General features: G+C 40.9%; 2 pseudogenes; both read left to right on the top strand.

Annotated features, from left to right (window-relative positions):
- The first annotated feature begins 408 nt into the window (after positions 1–408).
- LOC135230665 (ASNSD1 upstream open reading frame protein-like) lies at positions 409–7506 on the top strand (annotated as a pseudogene).
- LOC100672741 (asparagine synthetase domain-containing protein 1-like) lies at positions 7486–12820 on the top strand (annotated as a pseudogene).
- Positions 12821–13779: the final 959 nt, after the last annotated feature.

The following is a 13779-nucleotide window of genomic DNA, read 5'->3' as shown; positions in this document are numbered from 1 at the left end:
GAACTGAAACAAGATTTCACGGCAGATTGAATGCAGACGCAGACACAGAATCCAGATTTCTTCTACTAAGCCAGACATAACATGATTTGCAAAATTATAAAATAATGCCATTCTTCTCACTAATTTCTTATTTTTTGATTATGAAAATATAATTATTTTCCAAAAACTATTTTGTGTTACTAAGTAATGAGTTTATCAATATTTTAAGTAAATAAATATTTAATTTTTTTTTTTTTAGCTTTAATTTCTAAAATGGTAAATATAACCCATATGAACAGTAGCTCCTCAAGATCCTCGATAATTTTTAGGAGTATTAAAGGGTCCTGAGATGAAAAACCTAGAGAATCACCGTCCTACCCGTCTTAGCCTTATAATTTATAGGGAGGTAACATTCCTAACATAAAAAGAGAGTGAGTTTCCATCACAAATAAACACTTTCTTAATTGAGAAATATAAAAGCAGATAATAATCAAATACCAGTCGATGTCAAGTCACCTCTGACTCACGACAACCCTGTGTGTGTCAGGGTGGAACTGTGCTCCTCAGGGTTTGCAAGGGCGGATTTTTCTGAAGTAGATTGCCAGGACTCTCTTCTGAGATACCCCTGGGTAGACTCAAACCTCCAACCTTTCAGTTAGCAGCTGAGCATGTTAACTGTTTGTATCACCCAGGGACTCCAAAAACCAAATAGGAATGGTATATTCAAACAAAAGCCTCTATAAACAGGTTATTAAATCTATTTTAAAATCAGAATGTTATATTTTAGTGAGCTGGATTTGAAACATTCTGCTGGCCACCAGAGCTCCTATCATATAATTTACTCTAGAGTTGTTACCCTAACGACTATATTGAGTTCCTAGTATTTGCCAGGCACTGTGTGGGGCCCTGGTGGCGAAGTGGTTAAGAGCTCCACTGCTAACAAAAAGGTCAGTGGTTCAAAATTCACCAAGGAACTGAACTGACTCGATGGCAATAGGTTCAGTTTTGTTTTTGGTGTTAGGCTCTTGGGATAGAAAGCTAAATGAAATATGCTCAGCTTTCAAGGAGCTCAGAGTTTATAAAAGCAGCAGAAAAGGATCTCCTTGTCACACTCATTTTTTATATTTATGTATTCATTCAGCAGGTACTTAACGACTCTCTATGACAAGCCAGGCGCTAGCATGGTCACTGGGTTTGGCATAGAAAACAACACAGACACCAGGCTTGTGGCCCTTCTTGGAGCTCACTGACTTACAGCAAAGGTAGGAATAACCACACAGATGAACACTTGCCCACAGTCATGACAACTGCTCTGGAGTAGAGCTACAGGATGCTCTGAGAGGTGCAACGGCAACCTGAGCCTGGTCTGGGAGTAGAGAAAGTGCCTTCTCAAAGAGGTGACTTGATAATAAGGCGTAATAAAGAGCATCCCAACTAGAGGAAACATTATGCACGGGGCCGTGAAGAGGGCTGGAAGAACTGAAAGGAGGCTAGTGTGGGCAAATCGCAGACAGCCCGAGGAAGACAGAGCTAGAGCAGGGCAGGCACGGTCAGCTGATCCAAGGCCAACTAGCTGGTGGGTGGTGAGGCTGAGATTCAAACCCAGATCTTCCTCATTCCAGTCCCTGGGTGATGCAAATGGTCAACACACTCAGCTACTAAAGAAAAGGTTCAAGGTTTCCCCCCACCCACAGATGTCTCGGAAGAAAGGCCTGGGGATCTACTTCTGAAAAATCAGCCATTGAAACCCTATGGAGCACAGCTCTACTCTGACACAAGTGGGGTGCCATGAGTCAGAGTCAACTGGATGGCAACTGGTGGTATCAGCTCCACTTTAAAAAAGAAATTATAATTCAGCCTTTACAAAATGCCATATACTATGGGATGTACCTTATAACACATCTGCATGTATCACTCACAACAACCCTGTGAAGCAGGTACTAGTATCTCCATTTTATAGGTGAGGTGACCAAGGCACAGAGAGGTAAAGTAACTTACCCAATGCTACACAGTGAGGAAGTAGCAAAACTCAGATTTGAACCAAGGAGTTTGAAACAAATCTCTCCAAGTCCACACAATTAGTCAATGGCAGACCCAGTACTCACAACCAGGTCTAAGTTAAGGTCAAAGCTCCTAACCAGTCTTTCATATGACCATTCATGTTCCCTGTATTGGAAATAAAACTCGATGAGAGCTGGTGGTAAAATCGCACTACTTATTGGGCAACACCTACAATACCACTAAAGATGATGACACCTTTCCAGAAAGCCCATGGTAGAGAATGGGCAAGGGCTTCTCAGTCTTCTTCCTGGTGTCTCACTTGATGCTTCAGGGACAGCTCTGCAGCAAAGAGGGATATGCTGTTGAGGAAAATACTTCAAAGCTGAATGTTTCCCTTCCTCATTCCAGATAAATTATGTTAATGCACAGCCTATTACCTAATGGGGTTTAACTTCCTTCTCTCAAGCCTTTTATGGAAATGCAGTAAAGATGGGAGCAACCCACACAGGGTACACTTGACTGTTTCGGGAGAAATTCCCACCACCACACCCTTGCTTTCTTTGGTTTATTGAGTTCAAATTTGTATCCAGCATATATACTGATGCAATTTGCAAACATTGCTTAAGATAAGGCATTTGCTAGAGAATGCAAGAGACTGGAAACAATGATTGAGTCTTCAAAAAAGTATTAGACAGGGAACACAACAGGGAATTCTTGATGGAGCAGGAGAAAAGCAGAGCGTAGAACTCAAAAGTCTAGTAAAAAGACCAGATTTAATGGTCTGACTGAGACTGGTGGGACCCCAGAGGACATGGCCCCCAGCTTCTGTGTTAGCCCAAACCTAAAACCATTCCTGAAGCCAATTCTTCAGACAAAGATTAGACTGGACTATGAGACATAAAATGATGCTGGTAAGGAGTGTGTGCTTCTTAGCTCTGGTAGACACATGAGACTAAGTGGGCAGCTCATAGCCAGAGGTTAGACGAGAAGGCAGAGAGGGACAAGGGCTGGCTGAATGGACACGGGAAGTACAGGGTAGAGAGGAGGAGTGTGCTGTCACATTATAGAGAGAGAAACTAAGGTCACATAACCATGTGTGTGTAAGTTTTTGTATGAGAAACTGACTTGAACTGTAAACTTTCACTTAAAGCACAATAAAAAAAAAGTGTTACTCATGAGACTGTGTCCTACAAAAATTAGTAAAGAAAGAAAAAACACTCATTTCAGTTTTAAATTACATTTCATTTCTGAAGAGAGGGAACAGGTGAGCAAACATATTATGGTTTTCCACTGACCATGGAAAAACGTGGAATCCCATCAGGCAATACGTGGAGCCATGGTCTCACAAATAGCTTTTATAAAGCAAGTGCTGGGCCTGCAGAAATGTTCACAGAATACGGCCAATATCTCTTTCCCTTCCTTTTCTGGAGCAGTCTGTCACACCATGACTGCTAAAGACATCTGCAGTGCATACAAATGCATGTCCTAAGTTTTCCACAGTGAAGATGTCTTCCTAGGGCAGTTGCGATTAGACTCAGATGAAAGCAGTTGAATGTAAAATGAAAGTAGTCTGACCGTGATAGACTGGTGTGATGATTTCCCTGTGGTCAAGGACTCCAGCTCTTTCTCTCTTGATGTTCCACTATCCTCAGTACACAACAGGGTCCAACACCCTCCATTACATCTGGTTCCAGGCAGCAGACTATGGGAAAAGAGACAGGATAACACATCTTTAACACACACCACTGCCTCCTGCATCTCTTAGTTCTTTTACTGAGGAAGAAAGGGAGAACAGACATTGAAGGACAGTTAGTCTTCCTTGGTCTTCGTGGCGCAGTGGTTAAGAGCTCAGGCTGCTAACCAAAAGTCAGCAGTTCAAATCCACCAGTCGCTCCTTGGAAATCACATGGGGCAGTTCTACTCTGACCTATAGGATTGCTGTAAGTCGGAATTGACTAGATGGCAACAGGTTTGGTTTGATTTGGGGGTTTTTTGGTCACTCAGAAGTCCCTGGGTTGTATAAATGGTTAATGTGCTTGGTGCTCAGTGGAAAACCAAGAGGTTGGCTGTTTGAGTCCACCTAGAGACCCCTTGGAAGAAAGGCCTGCTGATCTACTTCCGAAAAATCAGCCTTGGAGCATGGCTCTACTCTGTCAAACATGGGCAACCATGAGTCGGAATGGACTCAATGGCAACTGGGTGTGTGTGTTTGTTTTTAGCCACTCAAATATCTCTGTTTCATCCGAATTTCCATGTTTAAAACCAGAGCTTCAAACCAGCTTGTTTGGGTTCAAACCCCTGATAATAATTTGCATTTCTAACAAGTTCTCAGGCAATGCTAATGTTGCTTATTAGGGACCAATTTTGAGAACCACTAGTACAGCAGTGGTTCTCAAAACTATAATATATAAGAATCACCTGGCACAAAAACTAATTCAAAATGGATCAAAGACCTAAATATAAAACCAAAAATTATAAAGATCATGATAGAAAAAATACGGTCAATGCTAAGACCCTAATATATGGCATAAATAGGATACAAACCATAACTAACAATATACAAATACCTGAATATAAGCTAGGTAACTGGAGTCTTCTAAAAATTAAACACTTATGCTCATCAAAAGACTTCGCCGTGAGTGGCCATCTAGGCTACTCCACTGGTCTCACCCTTTGGTAGCAAGAAAGAATGAAGAAAACTAAAGATACAAGGGAAAAATTAGCTCAAAGGACTAATGGAGCACATCTACCACGGCCTCTACCAGACTAAGTCCAGTACAACTAGATGGTGCCCACCACTGACTAATGTGACAGGGATCACAATAGAGGGTCCTGGACAGAGCTAGAGAAAAATGCAGAACAAAATTCTAACTCAAAAAGAAAGACCAGACTTGCTGGCCTGACAGACTGGAGAAATACTGAGATATGGCCCCCAACACCCTTTGAGCTTAGTAATGAAGTCACTCCTGAGGTTACCCCCTGAGCCAAAGGCTGGACAGGCCCATAAAATAAAATGAGACTAAAGGGGCGTACCAGCCCAGGGGCAAGGACTAGAAGGCAGGAAGGAATAGGAAAGCTGGGAATAGGGAATCCAGGGTCGATAAGAAAGAGTGTTGACATGTGGTGGGGTTGTTAACCAATGTCACAAAAAAAATGTGTATTAACTGTTTAATGAGAAATTAGTTTGTTTTGTAAACCCTCATCTAAAGTACAATAAAAAATTTAAAAAAAAAAAAATTCACCAGAACAGTAAAAAAGAGAACCTACAAACTAGGAAAAAAAATTGGCTATGACAAATCCAACAAAGGTCTCATCTCTAAAATCGATAGGAAAATTCAACACCTCTACAACAAAAAGACAAATAATCCAATTTAAAAATGGGAAAATAATATAAGCAAACACTTCACCAAAGAGGCCACGTAAGCAGCTAAAAGACACATGAGGAAATGCTCAAAATCACTAGCCATTAAAAAAAAATACCGCTGTTAAGCTGATTCTGACTCACAGCAACCCTATATGACACAGTAGTACTGCCCCACAGGGTTTCCAAGGAGTGCCTGGTGGATTAGAACTGCCAGCCTTTTGGTTAGCAGCTGTAGCTCTTAACCACTACACTACCAGGGTTTCCAGCCATTAGAGAAATGCAAGCCAAAACTACAATGAGATATCATCTCATCTCCACAATCTGGGCACAAATAAATAAATAAATAAATGTTGGAGAGGCTGCAAGGAGATTGGAACTCTTATGCACTGCTGGTGGGAAAGCAAAATGGTACAACCACTTTGGAAAACGATATGGCACTTCCTTAAAAAGCTAGAAATAGAAATACCACACAATCAATCAATCCCACTCCTAGGAATATACCCTAGAGAAATAAGAGCCTTCACACGAATAGACATATGCACACCCATGTTGACTGCAGCATTATTCACAACAGCAAAAAGATGGAAGCAACCTAAGTGCCCAACAACAGATGAACGGATAAACAAACTACGGCACGTACGCATAATGGAATACTACGCAAGATAAAAGAACAATGATGAATCTGCGAAACATCTCACAACGTGGTTGAATCTGGAGGGCATTACGCTGAGTGAAGTAAGTCAACCACAAAAGAACAAATACTGTATAAGACTACAATTCTAAAAACTCATGAAGAGGTTTACACGCAGAAACAATCTTTGATGGTTACAAGGAAAGGGAGTAGGGGGGAGGGAAAACACTAACTAGAAGTAGATAAATGCTAACTTTGATGAAGGGTACGACAGTACACAACACTGGGGAAGTCAGCACAACTTGACCAAGGCAAGGTCATGGAAGCTTTATAGGCACATTCAAACTCCCTGAGGGACTGAGTTACTGGGCTGAGGGCTGGGGACCATGGCCTCAGGGGACACCCTACTCATTTGGCATAACATAGTTTATAAAGAAAATGTTCTACATCTTACTTTGGTGAGTAGCATCTGGGGTCTTAAAAGCTTGTGAGTGGCCATCTAAGATATATCTACCAGTCCCCCCCCTCCCCCACGTCTGGAGCAAGGGAGAATGAAGAAAACCAAACACACATGGGAATGATTAGTCCAAAGGACTAATGGACCACAACTACCACAGCCTGCACCAGACTGAGTCCAGCACAACTTGTGTGTTTGGCTACCACCACCGCCCGCTCTGACAGGGATCACAACAGAGGGTCCTGGATAGAGCTGGAGAAAAATGTAGAACAAAATTCTAACTCACACACACACACAAACACACACACACAAAGGCCAGACTTACTGGTCTGACAGAGACTGAAAAAAACCCAAGAGTATGGCCCCAGACACTCTTTTAACTCAGTACTGAAGTCACTCCTGAAGTTTATCCTTCAGCCAAAGATTAGACAGGCCTACAAAACAAACAATAACACACATAGTTCAATCACATATATGAGGCTAAATGGGCATACCAGCCCAGGGGCAGGGACGACAAGGCAGGAGGAGACAGGAAAGGTGGACCAAAGTAAATGGGGAAACCGAAGTTGAGAAGGGGAGAGTGCTGACATGTCATGGGTTGGCAACCAATGTCACAAAACAATGTGTGTATTAATTGTTTAATGAGAAAATAATTTGCTCTGTAAACTTGCACCTAAAGCATAATAAAATAACAGTAATAAAGAATCACCTGGGGGTGCCCATGCAGAGGTGGGCAGCTGGGGTGCATGCTGTGCCTTGCATTCTGTCCATCCTGCGTTCCATGGAGAAGCCCAGCTCGGGGGCACACCCAGAGGATGGCGCTGGGCTGGTCCCCTCAGACAACTCCACCCCGCACAAACAGGATCATAACAGCAAGATTAAAGAACAACCAATTGTTGTGGGTGAACTTTCTAACCAGAAGGAAAACGAGACCAAACAGAAATGCTTTCTGAAAGCAAAAGTGTATTACATGAACTGAAAAAAGAATGCCAAGAAATAGGAAACTCAGAGAAGACCAAAATCAAGAAATAGTCACCTTAATGTCACATAACAATGTGTCAAATTTGTTGCTCTGTAAACTCTTCTGTTGAGAATTTTGGCAAAGATTTGAAAGAGGATTTACTGCATTGTCTTAAACAATGTATGCCCAATAGTAGTAAACAGTTGTTAAAGTCTGCTGTCTACTGTTTATTTTGTGGACACACCCTTGAGAGGTGTTTTCGACTGCCCAGCCTGTGGAAGATGAAAGAGGTAATGTGTTACTGTGGAATGGAGAAGTCTTAAATGCAATAAATCTTGAAGATGAGGGGAATGATGCTCAAATTATGTTTAGTTTTCTTTCTTCTTGTAAAAATGAATCTGATATTTCGTCACTTTCCTCAGAAGTCCAGGCTCCTTGTCTTTTGTATATTATCAAGCATCTACTCATTATTTATGGTTTGGTAGGGACTTTTTTGGTTGTCGTAGCTTGCTTTGGCATTTTAGTAATTTAGGTAGGAGTTTCTACCTCTCTCCAGTTGGCATCCAAACATCTGGAATGGCCAACCAGTGGCAAGAAGTTCCAGCATCTGGGATTTTTGGTTGATCTCAAGTCTCCTGCCACTTCAAAATGTGTGATATTAAAATTATATCCTCGGAAATATATTTCTAGTGAGAATGTTATCAAAGAATGTGTTCATAACCTGACTCAGATTTCACCAGATTGCCTAAATTTGTATCAGTGGAAGCAAATGGAGCCAAACTATATCTTGAAGAACCTACTGTCCATTTGAGACTCAGTCCATCGACATTTCCAGAGTCTCACCTACAAGAGAGATGCTTCAAGTCTGTCTTAATGACAGATACATGAAGAAAATGGTTTAGCAGTTCACTGATGCCCTGAATATTCCAGTCAAGAGACGTGTCTTATATTTACCAAGAGATGAAAGCTTGACACCAAATGAAGTTTTGAAAATTTGTGATAGGAAGGCAAACGTTGCAATTCTGTTTTCTGGAGGCATTGATTCCATGGTTATTGCACCCCTTGCTGAACACCACATTCCTGTAAATGAACTAATTGATCTTCTTAATGTGGCTTTCATGACTAAAGAAAAGACTACAGGAACCAGTTTTAACAAAAAAAGGAAGTAAGAAGAAATATCATTGTGAAATACCTTCTGTCTAAAGTCTTGCTGCCACAGTTGATGACAACCCTGATAAACAATTCAATGTACCAGATAGAATCACAGGAAGAGATATCATGGGGTTGGCAACCACTGTCACAAAACAATGTGTATTAATTGTTTAATGAGAAACTAATTTGCTCTGTAAACTAAAGGAACTGCTGTTAGTGATGGTGACATCAAGTTGGTTCTGACTCATAGCGACCCTATGTACAACAGAACGAAGCACTGCCCAGTCCTGCAGCATCTTCACAACCTTTGTTATGTTTGAGACCACTGTTGCAGCCACTGTTGAGGGTCTTCCTCTTTTTAGCTGACCCTCTACCTTACCAAGCATGATGTCCTTCTCCAGTGACTGGTCCCTTTTGATAACATGTCCAAAATACTTGAGATGAAGTCTCTCCATCCTCGCTTCCAATGAGCACCCTGGCTGTACTTCTTCCAAGACAGATTTGTTCATTCTTCTGGCAGTCCATGGTATATTCAATGCTTTCGCCAACACCGTAATTCAAAGGCATTAATTCTTCTTCAGTCTTCCTTATTCGTTGTCCAGCTTTCGCCTGCATACAAGGTGACGAAAACATCATGGCTTGGGCCAGGCACAACTTAGTCCTCAAGGTGATATCTTTGCTTTTTAACACTTTAAAGAGGCCTTTTGCAGCAGATTTGCCCAATGCAATACATTGTTTGCTTTCTTGACTGCTGCTTCCATGGGTGTTGATTGTGGATTCAAGTAAAATAAAATCCTTGGCAACTTCAATATTTTCTCCATTTATCATGATGTCACTTATGAGACCAGTTGTGAGGATTTCTGTTTTCTTTATATTGAGGTGTAGTCCATACTGAAGGCTGTAATCTTTGATCTTCATCAGTAAGTGCTTCAAGTCCTCTCCAATTTCGGCAAACAAGGTTGTGCCATCTGCATATTGCTGGCTGTCAATAAGTCTTTCCCCAATCCTGATGTTGCATTCTTCTTCGTATAGTCCAGCTTCTCAGATTATTTCCTCCGCATACAGATTGAATAAGTGTGGTGAAAGGATACAACCCTGACACACATCTTTCCTGACTTTAAATCACGCAGTATCCCCTTGTTCTGTGTGAACTGCCTCTTGGTCTATGTATACAGGTTCTGCATGAGCACAATAAAGTGTTTTGGAATTCCCATTCTTCACAATGTTATCCATAATTTGTTATGACCCATATAGTCGAATGCCTTGGCATAGTCAATAAAACACAGGAAAACATCTTTCTGGTATTCTCTGCTTTCAGCCAAGATTCATCTGACATCACCAATGATATGACCTTGTTCCATGTCCTTTTCTGAATTGGTTTGAATATCTGGCTGTTCCCAGTCCACGTACTGCTGCAACCATTTTTGAATTACCTTCAACAAAATTTTACTTGTGTGTGATATTAATGATATTGTTTGATAATTTCTGCATTCTGTTGGATCATCTTCCTTTGGAATGGGCACAAATATGGATCTCTTTCAGTCAGCTGTTCAGGTAGCTGTCTTCCAAATTTCTTGGTGTAGACAAGTACTTCCAGCACTGCATTCATTTGTTGAAGTATCTCAACTGCTATACCTTCAGTTCCTGGAGCCTTGTTTTTTGCCAGTGCCTTCAATGCAGCTTGTACTTCTTCCTTCAGTACCATTGGTTCTTGGTCATATGCTACCTCCTGAAATGGCTGAACGTCAACCCATTCTTTTTGGTACAGTGACTCTGTGTATTCCTTCCATCTCCTTTTGATGTCATTCAATATTTTGCCATAGAATCCTTCTATATTGCAACTCAAGACTTGCACGTTTTTCTTCAGTTCTTTCAGCTTGAGAAATGCCGAGCATGTTCTTCCCTTTTGCTTTTCTAAATCCATGTCTTTGCACATTTCATTATAATACTTTACTTTGTCTTCTTGAACTGCCCTTTGAAATCTCCTTTTTAGGTCTTTTATTTCATTTCTTCCATTTCGCTTCAGCTACTCAACATTCAAGAACAAATTTCAGAGTCTCTTCTGACATCCATTTTGGTCTTTTCTTTCTTCTTGGTCTTTTTATTGCTCTTTTGCTTTCTTCATTTATGATGTCCTTGATTTCATCCCACAACTCATCAGCTCTTCCCCAGTCATACTTGTTCGTTAGTGTTCAATGCGTCAAATTGATTCTTGAGGTGGTCTCTATGTTCAGGTGGGATATACTCAAGGTCATACTTTGGCTCTCATGGACTGTTATAATTTCCCTCAGCTTGAACTTGCATATGAGCAATTGATGGTCAATTAATGGTCAATCCCTGGCCTTGTTCTGACTGATGATGGTATTGAGGTTTTCTATTGTCTCTTTCCACAGATGTATTCAATTTGATTCCTGTGGTTTTTTGTCTGGTGAGGTGCACTTGTATTGTTGCTGTTCATGTTGTTGGAAAAAGATATCTGCAATGAAGAAATTGTTCGTCTTGCAAAATTCTGTCATGCAATCTCTGGCATCATTTCTATTGTCAAGGCCATATTTTCCAACTACAGGTCCTCCTTCTTTGTTTCCAACTTTCACATCCCAATCACCACTAATTATCAATGCATCTTGATTGCATGTTTGCTCAATTACAGACTGCAGAAGTTGGTAAAAATCTTCAATTTTCTCATATTTGGCACTAGTGGCTGGTGGGTAAATTTGAATAATAGTCATATTAAGTGGTCTTCCTTGTAGGCATATGGATATTATCCTATCACTGACAGTGCTGTATACCTCAGGACAGATCTTGAAATGTTCTTTTCGACAATGAACGCAATGCCGTTTTACTTTGTCATTCCCGTCATAGTAGACCATATGATTGTCTGATCCAAAATGGCCAATACCAGCCCATTTCAGCTCACTAATGCCTAGGATATTGACCTTTACGTGTTCCATTTAATTTCTGACAATTTCCAATTTTCCTAGATTCATACTTTGTACATTCCATGCTCCTATTATTAACGGCTATTTGCAACTGTTTCTTCTCATTTTGAGTCACGCCACATCAGCAAATGAAGGTCTCAAAAGCTCGACTCCACCCACATCATTAAGATCGATTCTACTTTGAGGAGGCAGCTCTTTCCCAGTCTTATTTTGCCTTCCAACCTGAGAGGCTCTTCTGGGACTGTATCCGACACTGCTCTGGTGCTATTCATAAGGTTTTCACTGGCCAGTTTTTGCAGAAGCAGACCACCAGGTCCTTCTTCCCAGAATTTCTTAGTCTGGAAGATCCACTCAAACTGTCCACTATGGGTGACCCTGCTGGTAGCTGAAATACGAGTGGCATAGCTTTCAGCATCACAGCAACACACAAGCCACCACAGTACAACAAACTGAGAGATGCGTGGTGGCTAAAGGAACTACAAGCTGTCAACCCTTCCTGAATTTGGAATTTTTTCGAAATTAATGTTTCTTTGGAGGAACTGCAAAAATTAAGAAAAAACCAAATATGCCAATTAATTCACCCCTTGGATATGGTTCTGTGTGACAGCATCGGCTGTGCAGTCTGGTTTGCTTCTAGGAGAATTGGTTGTGTAGTGACACAAGATGAAGTGAAGTTCTACCAGGACAATACAAAGGTTGGTCTCACTGGAATCGGTGCAGAAGAACAACCTGCTGGTTATTCTCATTACCGTGTCTGCTTTCAGACACATGAATTAGAAGGATTGAATAAGAAAATGGAAATGCATCTAGGGTGGACTTCTTCTAGAAATCTTGGTTGTGATGACAAGGTTACTGGTGATCATGGAAAAGAAGCAAGATTTCCTTTCCTCCATGAAAATGTTGGCTCCTTTCTAAATTGCTTGCCAATTTGGGAAAAGCCAAACTCGACTTTACCCCGTGGAATTGGCGAGAAACTACTTTTGCATCTTACGGCTAAGGAACTTGGTCTTACGTCCTCTGCTCTTCTGGGAAAACGGGCCTTGCAATTTGGATCCGGAATTGCAAAAAGGAAAAACAATAATGAAAAAGCATCTGATAAATGTGGAAAGCTCTAAGCCTCTTCCTTAGAAAATCTTTCTATTGAAAAGAAGATTAAAATAGAATATGGTTTCACAATGTAACACCATTTGCTTACTAATTAAAAAAAAAAAATTCCTGTCACATCGATTCTGGCTCATATCAACCCTATAGGACACAGCAGAGCTGCCTCATAGGGTTTTCAAGGAGCAGCACGTGGGTTTGAACTGCTGACCTTTTGGAAAGCAGCCAAGCTCTTAACCACTGTGCTACCAGGGCTCCAATGATAAACCAAAACCCAAAAAAGCCCATTGCCATCAAGTCAATTCTGACTCATAAAACCCCAAAATAAAATACTCTGCTGTTTTATTATTTAAAAAAAAAAAAAAATTACCCGGGGATCTTGTTAAAATATAGATTCTGATTCAGTACATCTGGGATAGAAATGTAAACTCTCAGCAGAGGTTTGTACCAGAACGAACCCATTTGAAGCTCTGTTCAAAACACGTTCAGCTCCCCTATCCCAGAAAAAAACCCCAAAGTTCCATCAAATGCATGCATCTGATTCTAAGTCCCGGATTTCACACTCTTCATCACATCTGAATATGACTACTCATGTTCTGGGTACCTACAAGAAATAGAAGTTATCTGATACCAAACACCCAATAGTGCAATAGGAACAGGATAAACAACAAAGAAACATTTCTTCTATTTATAAAAAAGAGTAAGAATCACGTGATAGTCACACACCCATTAAAATTATTGAATTTTCCCGGGCAGGAAGAGCGAAAATGCCCAGCCTTCTAGTAAGCCCTTGTTCTGATTTCTGGGAAGAGCTCCCTGGCCAGTGTCAACTGAGGGCCTTTGCTCTGCCTCCTGGGAAATTTTCTCTTGTCCATGACACTCCAAAGCATATGGCCTTCTTGAGACCTCCACAGCTTTCACAGCCTTTTTCCTGCTGAAGCTGGTTGGGGAGAGTGGGGTGGGAGTGGCAGGGATTACTTTAGGTGTTAAATAGGAAAAAATTTCTGCAGGCCAGGTTTGTGGGTTCTTTGTCTATATAAAACCTAATGAGCTAGGGCCTATTTGAATTCAATTAATTCCATTTATAAGCAACCACAAAGATCTTATCTACATATAGTTTTTATGCCTGAAACCTTCATTTTACTTCACGATCTCTAACCAGTTGCTATGGAGTTGACTCCAATTCACGGCAAT

The sequence above is a fragment of the Loxodonta africana genome, chromosome 1 (assembly GCF_030014295.1).
Source record: "Loxodonta africana isolate mLoxAfr1 chromosome 1, mLoxAfr1.hap2, whole genome shotgun sequence".
NCBI lineage: Eukaryota > Metazoa > Chordata > Mammalia > Proboscidea > Elephantidae > Loxodonta > Loxodonta africana.
Note: the sequence above shows the minus strand (reverse complement) of the source record. Positions and strands in the feature narration are given on the sequence as shown.